Raw genomic sequence first — 15,012 nt, forward strand, 5'->3', positions numbered from 1 at the left:
CCTTTAATATGTTATTTATGAACTTGAAAGTTCTATTTTTATGTTTATTTTCTACAAAATGTTCTCTCATCATCCAAAGAAAATTATTCAATACCCTTTCTGTATATTGTGATGGCAATGTAAGACCTGACTTTAACCATACCCTCTGTGTTCCCATTTGGCAGAGTAAGCAGTAATTACCCATAATGAAACTGTTTTTATGTTAGATGACAGTGCATATATTTTTACATCTGTAAGACTAATTCCTCCTTCCCAGTCATTTCAATAATGATTCAAAGCTAGTCTAGCTTACTGTAATACCACAGGAAGTTTAGCATCAGTTAGTTAATTTGTTTTATATAAGATTTGGAGGGAGGGATAGAGAAGGCTTGTATAAAATATAATATTTTGGGGAAAATACTCAGTTTAATTATATATAGCCAGTCTTCCATTGTGAAAAAAAAATATTCCATTTCTGAAAAAATATTTTAATATTATTTAAGATATTAGTGCAGTTTATTGTTATTTTTTTATCTAGTTCATCTATTAATGTGACTCCTAAGTATTTTATTTCATTGTTTGCATCTATATATTTAGAAAATTCCTTATCTACAGCTTTCTTACTCAAATTTATAAGTAACTTCTTGGTCTTATTTTCAATAAATTGGAGGTCTGAGAGTCTCTGAAACTGTACAACTGCATTTAGTAGAGCTTTTAGTGAGTTATCATTGACTTTAAAAGTTAGCAGAATGTCATCTGCAGGCACCTCAATCTTTATATCCTGACTATTGTCAATTTGTATGCCCTTAATATTTTTGTACATCCGAATACAATTTGCAAAGGGTTCAATTACTGTGGTAAATAGTAGTGGTAACAAGGGGCATCCCAGTTTTGTGCCTTTACTAATTTCTCTAGATTTAGAAAAGAATGACCCTAGCGTTTAATTAGTAGTATGAATTTTTGTGAAAATGCATATTCTTCTAAAGCTAGCCATAGATAATCCCATTGAACAGAACTAAAGGCACTATTTATTTCTAAACTGACTATAGTCATGTTATTTTTAGTATAATTAATATAATCAATTAAAGAGATCATTCTTTTAATATTATCATATGTATTTCTGTCTTTTATAAAGCCAGTTTGATCTTTGTCTATTAATAGTGGAAGTAATTGTTTAATTCTAGCTGTATGTTTTGCCATGAACATCTTATAGTCAATATTATGTAACGATATAGGTCTCTAAGATACACATTCATTTGCATTTTTATCTGGCTTCAAATTAGGTGACATTATTGTGTAGTTCCAAGAAGGAAGAATATGTTTGTCTTCTTTTACTAACATAAACACTTTTAATAATGCTAGTGCTTCTTTAGTTAGTAGTTTAAACATTTCTGTGATCATATAATCTGTCAGGTGCTTTGTTTAGCTTTAAGTTATTAATCTGGACTTTAATTTCATTCATAGTTATTTGTCTATTAATTTTATATGATCATCAGTAAGTTTGGTTTTGATATGTTTACTAAAGAAAGACTTTAGCATGTTTTGAGGTTCTATCTTCTCCTGTTGGGTAATAACCTTATGAAAAAATGATTTAAATGCTTCTAGCATCCCTAGTAAGTGTGATTCGTTGTTTTCAGTATCTGGAATGTATATTTTCTTTATCTGATTTGCTTTTATGATCTTTTTAGTTCTATTAGCTATTCTTTTCTGATTCCTGGGATTCATCGATTAAGAACATAGTCTGAGCTTCACTAGGTTGCTCATTGTCTTATGATGTAGTATCTCTAGATATTTTTATTCACGCTGTCTAGTTATCTTTTTAAATTCATCTTTCCCTTCTGATTGTATAGTTTTATTGTATCATTCCTTGCTTTTAATTCCAGTAAGTCTTTGTCCCATTGCTTTTTCTTATTATTGAACCATGTTAATGCTTTACCATACAAGTATGACTTCAATGAGCCCCATATGGATGGATGTATATATATATATATATATATATATATATATATATATATATATATATATATATATATATATATATATATATATATATATATATATATATATATATATATATATATATATGTGTGTGTGTGTATGTGTGTGTGTGTGTGTGTGTGTGTGTGTGTGTGTGTGTGTATATATATATATATAGATCTAGGACATTTGCTCGACTGAGCAAACGTCCGACTCCATAAAACCCGAACACACTTTAACGAAAGTGCTTTTATTGAAAAGGCGCTTCAGTTAAACCGTGTGACAAAAAAAAAAAAAAAGAACACTACATTTACATTTTAGCAGGGGGCTTTGCCACCCTGCACCCCCCATGGAGGGGGCTGTGCCCCCCACCCCCCTACTTTAATATTCTCCCTCTGAGAATGCACTACAGTGGGGAAAAGGGAAATTTCCCTTACCCGAACCGTAGTACAGCCTTGGCAACAGTCATACTTACGCGAAAGTGCTTCTTCAGTGAAAAGCACTTTTGCATAGGTAGGCTTGGCCATTTGGATTTCAGTCATTTGCTCAGTCGAGCAAACGTCCTAGATATATATATATATATATATATATATATATATATATGTTTGTGTGTGTGTGTGTGTGTATTTCAGAAACCTCTTCAGTAAGATTTATGCTTAAAAAATTTTGTATTTCTTTAACATAAAATTCCTTAAAATCTTTTAAATTTGTTATGTATGAAGGTATTCTAGTTACGGTTATTCAAGTCTAGGTCAAAAGTGATTGTGTTGTTGTTTGTCAATGGGCATGTGACCACTTTGACTTTCTCCAGCTTTGAGGCTAGATGTCTTGATATGTCTACTCTGTCTATTAAAGGTGTGCCATAACAAAGAGAATAATGTGTAAAGAATAAACTATTAGGATCAGTATACTCATTAGTGTCTACAATATTAAAAGTTTCAATAAAATCAGATAGTACCTTAGATATTGGTGTTTTCTTTTGTGTGTGTTTTGCATCAGTGTCCCCATCATTTGTTATACAATTAAAGTCTCCTGCGATAATTATTTCCCCTTTAGCATGATGTGCAATATCTTCCAAGTTTTGTTGCGCTACCTTGATACCTAAACCAGGTATCCAGTAAATGTTTACTAGAGTCTGTAGCTTCCCACTTATGGTTAAATGTTACTAAACAGAACATCCCTGTTTTTCATGGTATGAATTTAACATTTATGGCATGAAGATTGAGTTTCTCCATGGGACTGCTACTCCCTTTCCTCTTTTGTTTATAATATGAACTAAAACTGTATAACTGTTAGTAGTGATTTTATGTCCTCTTGTGTAACGTGTGTTTTTGCAGAAAAATAATCTGTGCATTAAATATTTTAAAATATTTCAGGAGACTTTCCCTTTTACAATTATTATTCAAACCATTTACATTAATGGAAATACATTTCATAGTTAAATTATTATTCCTTAAAAAGTTAGTCGTGTATATATTTTTAAAAATGACAAACGTTTAACTAGAGAGAATGACTTATTTTCCTTTCATGTATTACAGTTATAACTGATAGACACCCATTAAAAAATAATTGAACAACAAAACAATCAAAATTGAGATAAAAAATGGACTAACCCTCCTCTGGGGAAACAAACCCTAGCTTTGAAAAGGGTAGCCACTCAAGCGTGCCTGTAACATTTCATCCAAGAGTCATTTCTTACCCAGCTATCTAAACATTCTCTCTAACAGGAAGAAGCTTACTGTATCTTATATTCTTTTCATATGAAATATTTTTCAAAATCTTTCAGTTCAAATCCAAGAAAATACTTGAAACAAATTCATATCAATTTAGTACTCATATTATTTTGACAATAAATAAGTGCAAATTACACTGACTTTTAGTATTTACTTATAATCAAACTTATTTTAGCAAGGGTGATCTAATATTTATCCTTCGGATTAGTGAAATTAAGCAGTAAATCAGTGCAGAGTTGCAGACAACATGACACAATTCCATTTCTATAACTGAACTCAGCGAAGCTGCTGGTATTATAGTGTATAAAAGTACTATCTGTTTCACATCATTCTCTTTTTATACGTTATCCATTCACAAATATTTTCTATTTTCTATTTAAATTAAAATCAAACATGCCGTATCTCTTTTATAAATTTACTGAATTACTTGTTAATAAAGCTCTCATTGCTTTAACTATAGTGCAATTACTACAGGTTTACCTACTTTTAGGTAAATATCCTTTTAAGAAGCTGAAAATTTGAAACAGCTCATTCCTGACCTTTAACCCAAGTGCGTACATCATCCTTGGGTTGTTTACTTTCATTTTTTTCAGCATCTAGAGTGATTAATAATGAAAACAAATCCTAGGAACAAGCTTTTCGGCTCACAACTTTGGCAGGAAGCTGAGGATCAAGTGTTAAGCAATTTGAAAACGTTTAAACATGTTCCAAGCTTGTGGAGTGCTTAAGAACTTTCCCTCCCTCTAAGTGACTGTCTGTAACCCCAAACAAGTATCTGTATATTTAGGAAAAAGTTTACAGCTATCAGAAACAACTTTTGGTATAACTGTAATAAATATTAACTAGATAAGTAAAAAAACACTCCTTATTATGGTTTAAGTGCACATCAACCATTAAAGCATTTTATACCATGAAGCATTCATAGAGAAACTTCTAAGACACAAGTACATAACTATTTTATAAAGCCTAGAACATCTTGAGCAATCTGTATTAATTCTGTATGTTCAGATAGTTTAAATGTTCATTTAAGTGCTTTCCTTAAGCTGTATCTAAATCTCTGTGTCTAAAGTACAGTAAAGAACGTACAGTATGATCTACGGCCCAGAAGTTGTCGTTTCCTTTTAAATGTCTTCATTTCTTTTTACTTAATAAGCGTGTTTGAAACTATGTCAGCAATACAAACTATTAAGTGGTATAAGCAGATAAATCATTGCTTTGTTTTACGTGTTATACTACTATCATCTACTTTATTAAAATGTTAGTTATCTGTAGATTACTAGTTCAAACATTATCTATATGTCAATTATTAACATTGAAAGTAAATAAACAAGAATAAAATGTCTTGACTTTTTTCCTTTTGTGATTGCAGGCATGTAGTTAAAAGGCATTTGTGTTGTTACATATGTTGCCATCTAATTGAATATGGTCCCCTTTGAATAATGTGAGTGTCCCATAAAAGAAGAAAATATGTAAAACAATTATTTAAAAATTACTTGTGTCATTTACTCGCTTTTTCTTTTTATCTGCTTTTTTCCATTCATTCCTCTCTGCTTGACGTTTAAGGGAAAAACAAAACAGTCAAATCAATTTATTCTGTTTGATTTAAAAATTGTTAGATATTTAACAAGATACAGCTGCATCCAAGGTGTCAAAGGTTTTGGCACCATCTGGAAAAAAAGATTTCAGTCCTTGCAGAAAGTAGTAAATGAACCCTGAATTGTCTCTTCCTCACTTCTTTTATAAAGGCTCGACGTTCCTTTCCTTTAGAGATTACCTCTGATGAGTAATCATTGTCAAATCTTATTATATTGTCTTTGAATTTAACAGGAAAGTTTGACCACACAGTTTTAGCAATAATTCCTTGTCCTGAGAATAAATAAATCTTACTATTATTGACTTTGGATTTTTATTTGCTTTACTAGAAGGTGAAGGTGCTGCCAGTTGCCTATTGGGTCCTTCAGTTCCATAAGAAAGAGATTCAGTTAAATTCACAACTTTTGGTAGCCAGGTTGTGAGAAAATTTACCATATTGTCTCCTTCAGTCTTTTTTTGGTAGCCCATAAATACGCAGGTCATGCCTCCTTGACCTATTTTCTAGGTCATCTAGTTTATTTAGCAAAAAAGTATTTTGTCTTGAGAGAACATGAAGGTGATGTTCTTTTTCATTGAGCCTGCCTTCCATTTCATTTAGTGTCTCTTGTGTTCCAGCAATCTGAGTCTGTTATTGTATTATTATACGAATTATTATTCGTCCAGCTTCAGAACTAGATCCTGCATAGTAGATAGTAAGGTTTGTAGCTCCTTCTTCATTATCTGGTCCTGTGAAGTCTTCTTTCAATAACTCATTCTAAAGAGAAAACTCCTTCAATTTTGATCAAATAATTATAATACGATAAACCACTATATACTTCTAAAGACTATAGTAGAGTTTACTCAATTAGTTTCAGAAGTTAGAAGTCACAATTTTTTAAATTTTCTGTCAGAAATATTACCAAGATAGCAGAGCTAAGAAAATGTGCCGATAACCTGCCATCATCCTGGCCACCGTTTAATATGCCATCTGAAGGATGATGCACTCAGGAATGCAACACCTCCCTTATACTGCACAGTAGTGTCAGCAGTCGATCTACCTGGTGTAGGAATAAAACCCACATCCGTCTGCAACAGAGGTGAGTGTGCTAGCTGTTGAACCAGTGACACTATATACCCCCTATCCCTTTAGAATGTCCACCCCTTCAACACACCAAACTTTCATTCAGTCCTCCTCCAGTTCCTTCCTGACTTAATCCCTGCTTTATATTTACATTTCTTTCTGGACTTCCCACTTTATTTATCTCATTCAGATAGTCTTCATCACTCTCTTATAACCAGTTTTATGTCAGTAAGAACCCAAGTATTCTCACCCCACCATCACTGACTCATTAGCTATACAATGCCTCTATGTCTCCTAGCTGTAGCCAGTATCTACCCACCGACTAATGTTTACTCTCCTTATTTAAATTTGATTTATTCCAAACATCTGCAGTGTAACCCTCCTTCCCCATGTCTTATAAGTCGTAGCTAATGTCATCTTGTCAGACAGTAGTATAGCTAGTGTGGGAAGAGAGGGGCAACTGACCCAAGTGCTATATTTTGGGGGGCTTGATAATCTGATCCTGATCTCTAATGCAATACCAGCTTTTAAAAGTTGGTATTGCATTTGTGGTCAAACCTGAGTGCAGTAGCACTCTTGTGTGGTCTAACAAGCAGGTTGCTATAGTTTAAAAGTAAAAAAAAAAACACTTTTTTTAATTAAAACCTGAGCACTGTAGTGCTCTGTGTATGCAGGTTTCAAACTGTAGGAACTCTTTGCTACATTAAATTTCGCAAACATCTTGTTACAGTTTATAAGAATATTTTTTTAAATAAAACATGAGTACATAGTGCTATGTGCAAGCAGGGTATAAACTGTAGCAACTGTTTGCTACATTTCTAACAAACAGTTTGCTGCAGTTTATAAGAACTTATTATTATTATGTTTAAATAAAATGGAGGACAATCAGGGCAGGGCACAGAAACAGGACTTGAATAGCTAGAGGTGTGTGTCGGGTGTGGGACTTATTGTGCAAATTGCCACCTGGTTGGTGTGCCAGTAGAAGCAAGAAGAAAGTACTAGTGGGGGGTGGCATGTGGGGTCAGTGGCATGGATCTATAATAAGTAGTAGTGGGGGGGGCATGTGGGGGTGGCACGGATCTATAATAAGTAGTAGTGGGGGGTGGCAAGGATCTATAATAAGTAGTAGTGGGGGTGGCACAGATCTATAATAAGTAGTACTGGGGTGGCACAGATCTATAATAAGTGGTGGTGGGGGTGGCATGTGGGGGTGGCACGGATCTATAATAAGTAGTAGTGGGGGTGGCATGTCAGGAGGTGGCATGGATCTATAATAAGTAGTAGTGGGGGTGGCATGTGGGGAGGTGGCATGAATCTATAATAAGTAGTAGTGGGGGTGGCATGTAGGGGGTGGCGCGGATCTATAATAAGTAGTACTGGGGTGGCATGTGGGGGTGGCACAGATCTATAATAAGTAGTATGGGGTGGCATGTGTGGGGGTGGAACGGATCTATAATAAGTAGTAGTGGGGGGGTGGCATGTCGGGGGAGGTGGCACGAATCTATAATAAGTAGTAGTGGGGTGGTGGCATGTATCTATAATAAGTAGTAGTTGGGGGTGGCATGTGGCGGGACGAGGTATGGATCTATAATTAGTGGTGGGGTGGCATGGATCTATAATAAGTAGTAGTGGGGGGTGCATGTGGGGAGGTGGCACGGATCTATAATATGTAGTAGTGGGGGGTGGCATATGGGGGGAGGTGGCATGGATCGATTATAAGTAGTGGGGGGTGGCATGGATCTATAAGTAGTGGGGGATGCATGTGGGGAGAGGTGGCATGGATCTATAGTAAGTAGTAGTGGTGGTGGCACGCATCTATAATAAGTAGTAGTGGGGGGTGGCATGGATCTATAATAAGTAGTGGGGGTGTGCATGTGGGGGGAGGTGGCATGGATCTATAATAAGTAGTAGTGGGGGTGGCATGAATCTATAATAAGTAGTAGTGGGGGTGGCATGTGGGGGGAGGTGGCATGGATCTATAATAAGTAGTGGGGTTGGCATGAATCTGTAATTAGTAATAATGGGGGTGCATATGAGGGAGGTGGCATGAATCTATAATAAGTAGTAGTGGGGGTGGCATGGATCTATAATAAGTAGTAGTGGGGGGGTGGCATGGATCTATAATAAGTAGTAGTGGGGGTGGCACGGATCTATAATAAGTAGTAGTGGGGGTAGCATGGATCTATAATAAGTAGTAGTGGGGGTGGCATGTGGGGAGGTGGCATGGATCTATAATAAGTAGCAGTGGGAGGTGGCATGTGGGGGGTGGTGGCACGGATCTATAATAAGTAGTAGTGGGGGTAGCATGGATCTATAATAAGTAGTAGTGGGGGGGTGGCATGTGGGGGAGGTGGCATGGATCTATAATAAGTAGCAGTGGGAGGTGGCATGTGGGGGATGGTGGCACGGATCTATAATAAGCTGATTAATATAGTACTTTTTTCTGTTCTCCACCTGGGGGTGGGGCATTGGTTCATGGCACCAGCATAGGGCACTGGTTGAGACAGCTATGTTTCTGTTATCACATTTATTGCATGCGAACTGTTGACATACTAAATGTTTTATACCTGCAATTTAATATCATGCATAATGTCATCACGGACCAACTGTTTATTTTGGTGTAGTGTATGTAATGTTTGTATCTAGATGTTTTAAAAACTATCTCTGCAGTGTATCCTTGTTAACAATTTGTTTTGTCACGAATAATGAAAATGGACTTTGACCAGTCAGACTTTTTCAATAAACAAATACAAATAAATAAGAAAATTAATACTTGCATGCAAAACAATTCTATTTTTAACTGTATTGTGGTATATGTGTAAAGGGTGGCATACTTAGTAAAAAAAAAATGATTGAAACATATAATTTGTTGCGTCAGTGGTTTCTTCCTAACTAAATTTGCAGATGATTGCAAATTAGGGGCTGTCATTGAATCTCACACTGACACAAATGTTATCCATGAAGGACTGACACGGACAAACAACTGGTGTCAGAACCATGAACGAAAACTAAATGCCAAGAAACGCAAAATAGTATCCTTCAGGAGGTTATCCACCCCTAGTAACTATCATATTGAGAACACACCCCTTAGAATTTACCCAGTAGTCACACACACACACACACACACACACACACACACACACACACACACACACACAGTGATCTAGCCTTTGACCATCACATGTCTACAGTAGTGAGGAAATCATTCTATGCTGAGCAGCTTATAAATGAAGGTATGGCATCTTAAGTCCAAGGAAATCATTGTTCCACTGCAGTTGGCATTTGTCAGAGCTATTATTGAGTACAATGCCCCCTTTGGTATGTACCTAAAGAGGCATATCCTACAAATGGAACACTATAGAGGTTCCTCACTAAAAGAATACAGGGCCAAAGTAAAATGTCCTCTATAGACCACCTCAAGGCCCAGTTTCTGTAGTCTGTCTGTTGAGGGGAGAGCTATGTCTGGCATTCAGAGCATTGTCAGACTTCACTCTGATGGACCTCCTGCATATCCACAAAACAAACTGTACCAGAATTACCCATTCTAAAGACTTAAACCTTGTCTGTTATATAAATGGGACCTGCTGGAGAGACAGGTATGTATCCCAGAGACTACCCCCTTCTCTTGAACAGGCCCCCTATCCATGTGAAACAGAGTTCATGTTTAACCCAATTCAAGTGTAACTTCTACAATTGGATGGGGAAAAGGAAATTCATCCCTGGTTTGGCACCTGTGTCTCTAATGGACACAGGTAACCTGTAAATAGTTTAGCCCCAGGCCCCTGCTTGTAAATGTTTCATCTCCCAAGCCCCTGATTACACTTATCAAGGGTACCAGAACTTATCAGAGATTTGGGATGCATCGGTATGCATAAAAAGGCCCTTGCGGTCATTAGCCTAATAAACACCTTTGTACCTATGAACCTATAAAATCTTGTAATAGTGCAAAAATACTTTTAATAAACTATTTGATGTTGCAATAGCTTTGTTAGATAAATACAATGTTTCTATGGCAAACTACAACAAAGGCTGAAGATTAAAGCTTAAAATGCAGTATACAGGTACAGCATTAGAAACCTCGTAGGTAAGTATAAAGCAGAACTCTAAGGGTAGAACAGGGTAGGGTTAACATTAGAACTGACCGTGCACCTCTTAGTTATGTAGATATAAAGGAGAACGTTAGGGTTAGAACAGGGTATGTGAGATGTGATGGTATTCGTTGGAGTCTGAAAGAAAACATTTCTGATAGGAAACGTAAAATATGAGGCTCAACATACAACAACCAGGAAGAGTAAAGGGTAATGAAGAATAGAGCTTTTATAGGAATGTAGGAAAAGAAGCGCAAATGTTCCTGTTATGAAGATCAACATTATAAAATGGAATTCTCTTCAAGTTATTAACAGACTGAAAACTATTTTGTCACATGTAAAAGTTATCTGAGGGGAATAAGAAATATGGGTTGCATGACAATTTATAAAATGGAAATGCACAGAAAGTGTAGTTTTTGAAGAATATTCTTCAAATCTTACAGTGTCAAACATTTTCAGGATCAATTAAAACCAAAAGTTAGCACAAATGTAAAATTCAGCTTTGTGGGAGTGTCACGCACATAAATGTTAAAGCATTCTTTGTCCAAATGTAAAATTCAGCTTTGTGGGAGTGTCACGCGCATAAATGTTGAAGCATTCTTCGCCCAAATGTAAAATTCAGCTTTGTTGGAGTGTCACACACATAAATGTTGAAGCATCCTTCGCCCAAATGTAAAATTCAGCTTTGTGGGAGTGTCACGCACATAAATGTTGAAGCATCCTTTGCCCAAATGTAAAATTCAGCTTTGTGGGAGTGTCACGCACATTTATTTATTTATTTATTTTTAACACATAAACGTTAAAGCATTGTTCGCCCTTCCTTCCATTATTATTATTTCCTCCCGGCTGCACAATTTCTAACAAAAGTGCAATTGTTATAAATTATGAAGTAATCTTCTGTGTCAGAATTGTTCAGCAACTGAAATTTTGGCAAATTCATTTTATAAATATCGGTTTGGAAAATGGAGCAGCAGTGAGTCAGCTTCCAATAATTTATGTTCCCTTTACAAGCCTGATTCACAGGAGGCCAAGGGCACATGCCATTCATGGTATAAGCTTCCAGAAGCTAAACTATTGAGCATTTTGGCAGAATGCTAACTTATCTAGTGAGCTGTGTTTTGTCAGTACAGATTTTGTTAGGTGACAACACAGTGTGGTTTCAGTTTCAGCCATTAAAATATAATTCACACTTAGGACTTTACTAGAATACTGACACACTTGTAGACCCTGTTTGGGAGTCTAACACTGTTCTGTGTACTCCTACGAAAGTGTAAGGTGAGTTATATTCATTAGGAATGCACAGGGCTGCTGTGTAAATCACTTGCTATTTCAAGCATGAAGACATCCTTCTAAATCTGCTAGAAAGAGTCTTCAGGGGCCTTTTTGTCAAGAGTTCTTAGCTTTTATTGAATCTTTCTCTGTTCATTTTTTTTTCATTAATTAGTGCTTGTAAGTACAAACTGCACAAATGAACCAAGAAATGAAATGGGAACATGGCATGAACAAGGCAAGTAAGAGTCCTCTAGAACATGTTAGAAATAGGCTTCCTTCTTTCAAAGTTAAGTGAGATGTGATTCTACTGGCCATTTGGTCATTGCGCTCACTTTATATTTAGTTTGGTTTAATTTCTGTTCACTTTACAGAGAGCTTTTATGTTATGTTTTCTGCTTTCCTGGGGGACTGCTATTTTTCTTTTGTCCTTTCAGTAACCCTGTTTGCATGCCCAATGTCTTCTATATTTAGGATTTGTGATGTAGTTATCAAATTTTAAAGTCGTTTGAGACATGTTAGTATTTTAAAATAACAGCAAATGCTTTCCTTTTAAAGTCTAATTTTAACATTTTGACAACGGCCCTAAAGCAATTAAAATTCAGCACTAGATGTTTACTCTCCTTGACAGATTTGATGCTGAATTTTATTTGAATCATGATAAAAGATTAGACAGATATAATTAAGGATGTGGAGGGCCTTGCTGAGGTCACAAAAACTGTCTGTCCTAGTGGGGCTGCTATTGACTTGTTTTAGATTAAGATATAGACCGGTCATGTATTCAATGACCTTCACAGAAAAATCTAATTCTGTTTGAAAATAATGACAGAAACTACAGACAGATTAGTTTTCAACACACAAATGCCAGTTGTGAAGACATGTGAGTCTTATACTTTTTAAAGCCATTTAAAGCCAAGTTTGTTTTTTAATTTTGAGACAGTACTTTTAAAATTGAAACATTACTTTCCCCAGCTCTGCATGACCTCAAGTATATGATTAAAATTATTATTAATTAATATATTCTTTGTTTCAGATAAACCTAAGAGGAGCTCTGTGCCCAAGATCTGTACTGTCTTTTTCTAATCCGATACGGCCTCAGTTAATCAGTGCAATTTGTCCTTATTCCATTAGTTCATGACTGTAGGCTTCCCTCAGTCAGTCTACAGTACACCGTTTGTTTCTGCGGAGTGGTTGTGCTGAGTGACTTGGATAAGCCCTTACACCGTTTGTTTCTGTGGAGTGGTTGTGCTCAGTGACTTGGATAAGCCCTTACACTGTTTGTTTCTGTGGAGTGGTTGTGCTGAGTGACTTGGATAAGCCCTTGTTCACTCTGTACTTGTTTTATAGGGACATGTAAAGCAAACCGTCAGCATATAATGTCTGCCATGGTGAACAAATCAAAGAAAGAAAATCACTTTTCTTTGTCAAACTATTTTCTACAGTGAATTGTTTTCTGTACTAATCTCTGTCATCATCTGAAATATTTGTATTTCTGGTCTATGGATCAGCACCACTGGTCGTAGGTATTGCAAAGTGCAGCAAAACTCTTATTTTGTTTTCAACAAGGAAGTGATTGGTAACATTCCTGACCCCTCTACTCTGCACCTGATACCTTCGGTGATGTGACAGACCTCATTCACTGACTCCCTCAAATCAGTTCCTGCCCCTGCATTTGTTCCCTGCTACTGTATGTATCTGTCCACTTCTTTGATGTCACTGACCTCTTTAGTGACCCTCTAACCCTTGAATAATGTGTCATACTCCTGCACTGAAATGACCAATCCCTCTTCATTTATGTGCCTTTTCCCTTTGATTGTGTGCCTGCTTCTGTTAAATGACATACCTGGTACCTTTCCTTACATGCCTGATCACTTTATTTACACGCTAGACACCTTTTTTAATGATATCCATTTTATCTCTTCGCACACATGAATGACCAATCAACATAGTTCCAGACTCACTCATAATATGCTCGGTCCCTCCAGTTGCATGTCTCACTCTTTTGACAATGTGAACAACCCCTTCAGTGACATTTCTGACCTTTTACTTAAATATGTAACCTATTTAATGAGATGCTTTGCCTCTTCTGTGACTTGTCTGGCTCCTTCATTTAGATAGCTGAACTCTGATAACATACCTGTTCACTTCTCTGGCATGTGTGACCTTTCTTTTACAAGCCTGACCTCTTTGATGACACACCTGACCCATTCTGCGATATGCTTCTCATCTTCAGGGGTATACTCGACGTCTCTGATGTCATTATTATATCCACCAATGACGTGACTAATCTTTTTGTTGAACAGTCCTGCCCCCTTCAGTGACGCATCTGATTTCCTTGATGACATGCCTACCCCCTTCATTTACATGTCAACATTTATTAATAACATGCCTCACCCTTCCGTAACATCTCTTGTCCCTTCTTTAAGATATCCGACCCTTTCGTTGCCTGGACTCTTTCACTACCTGCCTTCCTTTACATTCCGACCTCTTGAGCAACATGCCTGATTTAACTGAAGTCATGCCTCACCCCTTCATTTACATGCCTGAACTTATTGATGACATGCCTGACCCTTAAGAGATTCAACAACCTTCTTCCATGACCCTGCTTGAACGCATCATTTACATACTTAACCATGTGCCATTTATGTGTTTGTTCCCTTTTATGACATGCCTAATGCCTTTAATGATATCACTGATTGCTTCAGTGATGTGTCTAACCCCTTTGTCGACATGTCAAATTCCTTCATTTGGATGGCTGACCCACTTTACTTATGCTAGTGACTCCTTTGATAAGGTATAAGGCACGTTTTATAAAGGGCCTGATAACTTTGGTCCTGTACTTTGTCTAGACAAGCTGTTTAATTGACTACAGTAAATTAACTATCCATGTATCTATCTATATATGGATATATTTTTATATCTGTATTTGTCTATTTATAAACACACACACATATACACACTCACACACACACACACACACACACACACACACACACACACACACACACACACACACACACACAAACACACACACAAACACACACACACACACACACACACACACTGTATTTCCCTTATTATTTTGTGGCCTGGGCTACTGACCAGCCTAGTTAGTTGGTTAACAAATAAGACATAAAAAAATGGGCAAATACATTACAAAATTTAGAAAAAGTAAACTTTGACATTATTATACTGCAAAAAGAAGAAAGACAAGACAAAACTACAATGACAAAACTGTTCTTTGGTTGTATATTCCATAACTCATAAGTGCAGTAAACAGGAAGTAATTAAAATAAACATGCATGGAAGACAA

The 15,012-nt window shown here is 36.3% G+C and overlaps 1 protein-coding gene across 6 annotated transcripts in view; it reads left to right on the forward strand.

Annotated features, from left to right (window-relative positions):
• The window catches only part of ADGRB2 (adhesion G protein-coupled receptor B2), a 5,411,420-nt gene that overhangs the window by 5,332,170 nt on the left and 64,238 nt on the right, over nucleotides 1-15,012 (forward strand). The gene's annotated exons all lie outside the window — the stretch shown is intronic.

The sequence above is a fragment of the Protopterus annectens genome, chromosome 1.part1 (genome assembly GCF_019279795.1).
Source record: "Protopterus annectens isolate FY-2018-M chromosome 1.part1, PAN1.0, whole genome shotgun sequence".
In the NCBI taxonomy this organism is placed as follows: Eukaryota; Metazoa; Chordata; order Ceratodontiformes; family Protopteridae; genus Protopterus; species Protopterus annectens.